Source organism: Anoplopoma fimbria, chromosome 9 (genome assembly GCF_027596085.1).
Source record: "Anoplopoma fimbria isolate UVic2021 breed Golden Eagle Sablefish chromosome 9, Afim_UVic_2022, whole genome shotgun sequence".
In the NCBI taxonomy this organism is placed as follows: Eukaryota; Metazoa; Chordata; class Actinopteri; order Perciformes; family Anoplopomatidae; genus Anoplopoma; species Anoplopoma fimbria.
The window spans coordinates 3,950,794-3,959,049 of record NC_072457.1 but is presented as its reverse complement, the minus strand read 5'-3'; positions in this window follow the sequence as shown (position 1 = coordinate 3,959,049).

Genomic DNA, 8,256 nt, shown 5'->3' with positions numbered 1-8,256 from the left:
CGGGTCATAGGCTGGGTGGAGCTGTCAATCTAGCTCAGCCTCCCTCCCTCTCTCTCTGTGTGTGTGTTTAAGCTATATCAAAACACACACAATGATTAATAACTTAAATTCAGTGGTGGATAGTACAAAATACAATGATTAATAACTTAAATTCAGTGGTGGATAGTACATAAATACATTTATTCAAGTACTGTACTTAAGCATATATTCAAATAACAATGATTATAATTAAATTCAGTGGTGGATGTACATAAATACATTTATTCAAGTACTGTACTTAAGCACATCTTCTGGTTTGTTGAGCATTTGTTTGTTTACCACATAATTCCATATGTGTTCCTTGTTTGGATGTCTTCAATATTAATCTACAATGTATAAATAAAATAAAGAAAAACCATTGAGTGAGAAGGTGTGTCCAAACTTTTGACTGGTACTGTAAGTACATTTATTCAAGTACTGTACTTGCACATATTCAAAGTATTTTACCATTTTATGTGACATCTTAGCTCCATAAAGCATATATTCAAAGTATTTAGAATTACCATTTTATGTGACATCTTAGAGGTAAATATTGAACTTTTTACAAATATAAAACATATTCTGGTTTGTTGAGCATTTGTTTGTTTACCACATAATTCCATATGTGTTCCTTCAGTTTGCATGTCTTCAATATTAATCTACAAAGAAAAACATTGAATGAGAAGACAATAAATACATTTACAGTACTGTACTTAACACATATTACAACAAAATAAAAAATAGAATAAAAACTTTTTATATAAAACATATTCTGGTTTGTTGAGCATTTGTTTGTTTACCACATAATTCCATATGTGTTCCTTCATAGTTTGGATGCAGACGTCACGGCGTGTCATAGGCTGGGTGGAGCTGTCAATCTAGCTCAGCCTCCCTCCCTCTCTCTCTGTGTGTGTGTTTAAGCTATATCAAAACACACACAATGATTAATAACTTAAATTCAGTGGTGGATAGTACATAAATACATTTATTCAAGTAGGCACATATTCAAAGAACAATGATTAATAACTTAAATTCAGTGGTGGATAGTACATAAATACATTTATTCAAGTACTGTACTTAAGCACATATTCAAACAAGTACTTTTTACATGTGGATAGTACTAAATACATTTATGCAGAGTAATAAGCACATATTCAAAGAACAATGATTAATAACTTAAATTCAGTGGTGGATAGTACATAAATACATTTATTCAAGTACTGTACTTAAGCACATATTCAAAGAACAATGATTAATAACTTAAATTCAGTGGTGGATAGTACATAAATACATTTATTCAAGTACTGTACTTAAGCATATATTCAAAGTATTTGAGAATTACCATTTTATGTCACATCTTAGAGGTAAATATTGTACTTTTTACAAATATAAAACATATTCTGGTTTGTTGTAACCCTGTTTTTTTATTGCTTATTTATAATACTTGTTTTTTTATTTCATTTTATTTTAATCTCGTCTTTCTTTTACTATGTCTCTTGTGTGCACTTTACCCTATGCTGCTGTAATCCTGCAAATTTCCCTGCTGCGGGACTAATAAAGGATTATCTTATCTTATCTTAAATATTGTACTTTTTACAAATATAAAACATATTCTGGTTTGTTGAGCATTTGTTTGTTTACCACATAATTCCATATGTGTTCCTTCATAGTTTGAATGTCTTCAATATTAATCTACAATGTATAAAAAAAATAAAGAAAAACCATTGAATGAGAAGGTGTGTCCAAACTTTTGACTGGTACTGTAAGTATATTTACTCAAGTACTGCACTTAAGCACATATTCAAAGTATTTGAGTATTCCTATTTTTTGTTACATCTTAGAGGTAACTATTGTACTTTTTACAACATTTATCTGACGGCTTTAGTTACTTTACAGATTACTTTGAATGTTTGTGAGAAACTGAAGGATGAATGTTTATTTATGGGTTAAGAAAATTCTCCCACTTTTTAAAGCTAAATAAATAATAAAAAAAACCCTCTCAGCTGGTAAATGCATCATCACAAAGATCTTAATCCAAGTACATCATATATAATAGTAAAACACTATGTACCCGCCCACATCAGCAATAAAAACAGTAAAGAATCCACAATAACTGAAATATTATATGTACAGACAGAAAAACTATTATAACTATAATTGCACAGTGTATTGTATTGCACAGGTTTTTAGTGATCTTGTGGAATCGAAGAGAGAGAGAGAGAGAGAGAGAGAGCCACACAACTGTATCTGGCCGGTTTTTGACTTATCTGACTGACTAAACGACACTGACTTTGGATTGGACATGGCTAAAGTCATTCTTGGAGAGCAGAGGTTTGGTGACTACATACCAAAGTGGATTTAGGAGAGGAAGGGGCACTATGGACCCAGTGTTGTGTCTGGAGGATGACATTAGAAAAGCTCAAGTAAATAAAGACATAGTGGCGGCAGTGTTTTTGATGTCGAAAAAGCGTATGACATGTTATGGAGAGAGGGACTTATGATCAAATTGCACATAATGGGAGTCAAAGGGAACATTTCTAACTGGATTATGGAAGCGGAAGATCCATCCAGGTGATAATAGGCTCAGAACTGTCAAACAAACACGTCATAGAGTATGGAACACCTCAGGGGAGTGTTTTAAGTCCCACTTTATTCTCTGTCATGATAAATGATATATATGAAAAATATGCCAATGGATATGGGTAGATCACTGTTTGCGGATGACGGGGCTCTGTGGAAAAGAGAGAGAAATGTAGAACATGTAGTCAAGAAAATGCAAGATGGGATTCGTCAAGTTGAAATGGGGATCTAAATTCTCAGTGGAGAAGACAAAAGTTATGCTCTTCACGAGGAGGAGGCTCAGGGAAGGCAATCATCTGAAATGATACGGTAATAACCTAGAGAGAGTTGAAACTTTTCGTTTTTTGGGAGTGTATTTGGACCAGTCATTAACTTGGAGAGAGCATATTAGAAATGTGGAAGATAAATGTAAAAAAGTGATAAATGTTACGAGATGTCTTGCAGCAGTGGGATGGGGATCTGATGCTGCATCGCTGAAATACATATATGTAGCTCTAATTAGATCAAGGCTAGATTATGGGAGTGTGGCGTATGGATCAGCAGCTAAATCTGTGCTCGCAGGACTGGATGCAATTCAGGCTGGGGCTTTGAGAGTGTGTTTAGGAGCAGTAAAAACATCAACAGTGTGTACACTGAAGTTGAGGAAGGAGAAATGCCACTGTGTCTGCGTTGGAAACAGTTGTTGGTAAACTACTGGATAAGTCTGAGGGGACATGGAGATAGTCATCTGACCAAAAGAGTTCTACAGGCCAGCTGGGAAAGGGAGAGAGCACAAAAAATGAGCTTTGGATGGACAGGAGATGCAGCAGCAAGAGACCTGGGAGTGTATGAAAAGGAGTTTTGCTCAACGGTATTATGGCCTTTAACTCCTGTGTGGACGCTAGGAACTCTGGTGGTAGATTTGAAAAACAATAAAAGTGCAGATCTGGTGAAAAACAATAAAAGTGCAGATCTGGTGAGTGAGTTTTATGGGTATGTGGAATGTAAATATAAAGACTGTGTGCAGGTTTATACAGATGGATCAAAGGATCCAATAACAGGCCAACAAAGTCTCTTCAGGGGACCAAGATTCAGCATTTTCCTCAAACTTTGATGTGGGATAAAACTATTTATTCCATAAGTAGTTTATGAGTCTAATATTTTTGGACAGAGTACTTCTTGGACTGATTGCACAAATAATATGAAGTATTTTTACTGTGTACTTTTTGAGTAATCCATGGTCAAAGTTTTCAGAGAACAAGAATTTATGCTTTTCTGTCAAAGTCTCTTAACTTTGATGTGGTGAATAAAACACTTTCTTCCATAAGTAGTTTATGAGAGTCCTATACAAATTATGATTAAGTAATCTGTCTCCCCCGGAGAACAAGAATTTGCCTATATGACAAATAATATGAAGCACCTTTACTGCTTTATGCACAAATATTATGAAGCACCTTTACTGTGTACTTTTTGAAATATCTGAAATCCCCCCCAGAGAACAAGAATATGCTTTTTTTGTCTTAATTTGAAAAAACTGTTCATTTAAAGTAAATGTGCTGTGTGGGAGAGATAGAGTTAGACCTGCAGTGTTGTAACTAAAAAATAAAATTTCTAAAAACTTCAACGAAATGTGTCTGTTTGAGTTTATGGAGGAAGATTTTAGAGGAAATTGTTAAGTATCAAAAGTCTGGAGTGTCAAGAGTAGTTTACACAACACGCATGCCCAGTGTACATGAATAATCACATGATATTAGTTTGCAGTGTGACATTGAGCCACCTGACAAGCGACATGAGGAGCAGCCGAATAATCCACATTTAAATGTAAGTACTATTGGGTTTTTAACTCGCTTGAATATCTACAGCAGGGGTGTCAAACTCAAATACACAGTGGGCCGAAATAAAGAAATTGATACAAGTCAAGGGCCAGATGGGTTCAACGTTTATTGAAAACTTATTGAAAGAACCTTAGTGCACATATTGAACCTGGAACTAACAAGGCCTATAAAACAACATTATTTATGAAATAAATGAAATAAAAATGATAAATAATACATAAATAAATAAAAATAAAAGTAATAAAATCAGTTTCATTAATTGCTTATGGCTCTATCTGCAGTTTTTCCAGAGTAATTTCAAGTGAAAACATTTTCTACAGGCAAACAACAGCCAAAAATAATTTACTTCAAAGAAAAATCAAATGTCCTGTAATAGCAAGAGAAATATACACATATATCTGTGCGGAGACAGTGTGGCTGTAATGAAAGAATACAACATAAACCGTTACCACATCGTGCAGACACATTGAGGACGCGGACAGTGCATTGTGGGATTTGTAGTATTGGCCCGCGGGCCTTGAGTTTGACACATGTGCTCTACAGATACAAGTGTTAAACTAAAAACAAGGTGTAAAGCCTGGATCTGATGACCAGATCTCACCACCTGTTACACCAGGAAACACCCACTTTTGTGGACTCTACGCACCGATTCGCTGAGAGTTTTACGCGGCAAAGGTATAGCTGTCATTCAGGTAGCAGGACAGGAGAGAGAGGACAGAAGAGAGGAGGACAGGAGAGAGAGGACAGGAGAGAGAGGACAGGAGAGGAGAGAGGACAAGAGAGAGGACAGGGAGAGAGGACAGGAGAGAGTGGACAGAGAGAAGGACAGGAGAGAGACAGGAGAGAAGACAGGAGAGAGAGGACAGGAGAGAGAGGACAGGAGAGAGGACAGGGAGAGGACAAAGGAGAGAGGACAGGAGAGAAGACAGGAGAGAGAGGACAGGAGAGAGAGGACAGGAGAGAGGACAGGAGAGAAGACAGGAGAGAGGACATAATATTTGGAGAGAGGAGGAGAGAGGACAGGAGAGAGAGGACAGGAGAGGAGAGAGAGGACAGGAGAGGAGAGAGAGGACAGGAGAGAGGACAGGAGAGAAGACAGGAGAGAGGACAGGAGAGAGGACAGGAGAGAGAGGACAGGAGAGAGAGGACAGGGAGAGAGGACAGGGAGAGAGAGGAGGAGAGAGGACAGGAGAGAGACAGGAGAGGACAGGAGAGGAGGGAGAGAGAGGACAGGAGAGGAGGAAGACAGGAGAGAGAGGACAGGGAGAGAGACAGGAGAGAGGACAGGAGAGAGGACAGGGAGAGAGGACAGGAGAGAGAGGACAGGAGAGAGAGGACAGGAGAGAGGACAGGAGAGAGAGACAGGACAGGAGGGAGAGGACAGGAGAGAGGACAGGAGAGAGGACAGGAGAGAGGACACCGGCTGTGTGAGGAGAGAGGACAGAGGGAGAGAGGACAGGAGAGAAGACAGGAGAGAGGACAGGAGAGAGGACAGGAGAGAAGACAGGAGAGAGGACAGGAGAGGACAGGAGAGAAGACAGGAGAGAGAGGACAGGAGAGAGGAGGGGACAGGAGAGAGGACAGGAGAGGACAGGAGAGAGGACAGGAGAGAAGACAGGAGAGGACAGGAGAGAGGACAGGAGAGAGAGGACAGGAGAGGAGAGGACAGGAGAGAAGGACAGGAGAGAGGACAGGAGAGAGGACAGGAGAGGAGGACAGGGAGAGGAGAGAGAGAGAGAGGACAGGGACAGGAGGAGAGAGGACAGGAGAGAGGACAGGAGAGAGAGGACAGGAGAGAGGACAGGAGAGAGGACAGGAGAGAGAGGACAGGAGAGAGGACAGGACAGAGGACAGGAGAGAGAGAGGACAGGAGAGAGAGGACAGGACAGAGGACAGGAGAGAGACAGGAGAGAGAGGGAGGAGAGAGGACAGGAGAGAGAAGACAGGAGAGAGAGGAGAGGGGAGAGAGAGGACAGGAGAGAGACGGGAGAGAGGACAGGGGAGAGAGAGAGGACAGGACAGGGAGAGGGGACAGGAGAGAAGGACAGGAGAGAGGACAGGAGAGAGAAGGGACAGAGAGAGAGGACAGGAGAGAGAGGAGAAGGAGAGACAGGAGAGAGGACAGGAGAGAGGGAGGAGAGAGGACAGGAGAGAGAGGAGGACAGAGGAGAGAAGGACAGGGAGAGAGGACAGGAGAGAGAGGACAGGGAGAGAGGACAGGAGAGAGAAGACAGAGAGAGGACAGGGAGAGAAGGACAGAGGGACAGGAGAGGAAGACAGGAGAGAGGACAGGAGAGAGAGGACAGGAGAGAGGACAGGAGAGAAGACAGGGGAGAGAGGACAGGAGAGAAGACAGGAGAGAGAGAGGACAGGAGAGAGGACAGGAGAGAAGACAGGAGAGAAGACAGGAGAGAGAGGACAGGAGAGAAGACAGGAGAGAGAGAGGACAGGAGAGAGGACAGGAGAGAAGACAGGGAGAGACGGGAGGACAGGAGAGAGAGGAGGACAGGAGAGAGGACAGGGACAGGAGAGAGGAGGGAGGAGAGAGGACAGGAGAGAGGACAGGGGAGAGAGGACAGGAGAGAAGACAGGAGAGAGGACAGGAGAGAGAGGACAGGAGAGAGGAGACAGGAGAGAGGACAGGAGAGAGAGGACAGGACAGGAGAGAGGACAGGGAGAGAGGACAGGAGAGGACAGGAGAGAGGACAGGAGAGAGGACAGAGAGGACAGGACAGAGGACAGGACAGAGGACAGGACAGAGGACAGGAGAGAGAGAGGACAGGAGAGAGAGGACAGATCACAGTGGTTTTGTCAGTCACAGTTGCTTTTTATGTTAAATAATTTTATCCTTTTCTCTTTTTATATACCCAACAACCATCACAAAGGTCAACGACTCAGCCTTCTGTCCCCGACCACCAGTTTAGCCTCCGCTTCCTCTGGTTTCTGCCTGATCCCCTGCCTGTTTCCCACTATCCACTGATCAGCTGGAGACCGGCCGTCACCTCGAGCACCACCGCGAAAACCCGGACTGGATTAGCCTGACTGACTGACTGACTGACTTCGTGAGTGCATTTGTTTTTGTGTTTGATTGTTTTTTTGTGTGTGGGTTTTGGGGACTGTGGGATTTTTTTGAGGGTTCTTGTGTTGTGTGCACTTATTGTATTAGTATTAGTTTGTTGCACTTATTGTATTAGTATTAGTTTGTTTCTGTACTTTTGCTCTGGTTTATGCTCTTAGATGCTTGTTTAAGAAAGGAGATGCACTTATGACTTCTGGTGACTAGTAGTTCTCTTGAATACCTATGTTGAATACACTTCCTGTAAGTCGCTTTGGTAAATGACTGTAATGTGTGTGTGTGTGTGTGTGTGTGTGTGTGTGTGTGTGTGTGTGTGTGTGTGTGTGTGTGTGTGTGTGTGTGTGTGTGTGTGTGTGTGTGTGTGTGTGTGTGTGTGTGTGTGTGTGTGTGTGTGTGTGTGTGTGTGTGTGTGTGTGGGCTGTTTTCCATCTGATGAATGGACATGATTTAGTGTTTCCCATTCATTTCCTATGGCGGTCACTTTTGACCGGGGTGTAACAAAGTTGACTAAACCACTCAAAATTCAATGAAAGTGGTGATCAGCAATTTTATATGTTCAAATGCCTAGTGTGGAGGATATCATAAGGCCTTGAGGCAATCAGATGTAAAACACAATACTTATGATTGATTAAAGTTTAAATCGGTCAGATTTGACCCGAACACGACAGGAGGGTTAAATAGTCTACTGTCTCAGAAGAACATACATGAAATAAACATTGATTGGTCCGGTAACATTTAGTTCCATTGAGTCTCTGTTGAGGAGACCTG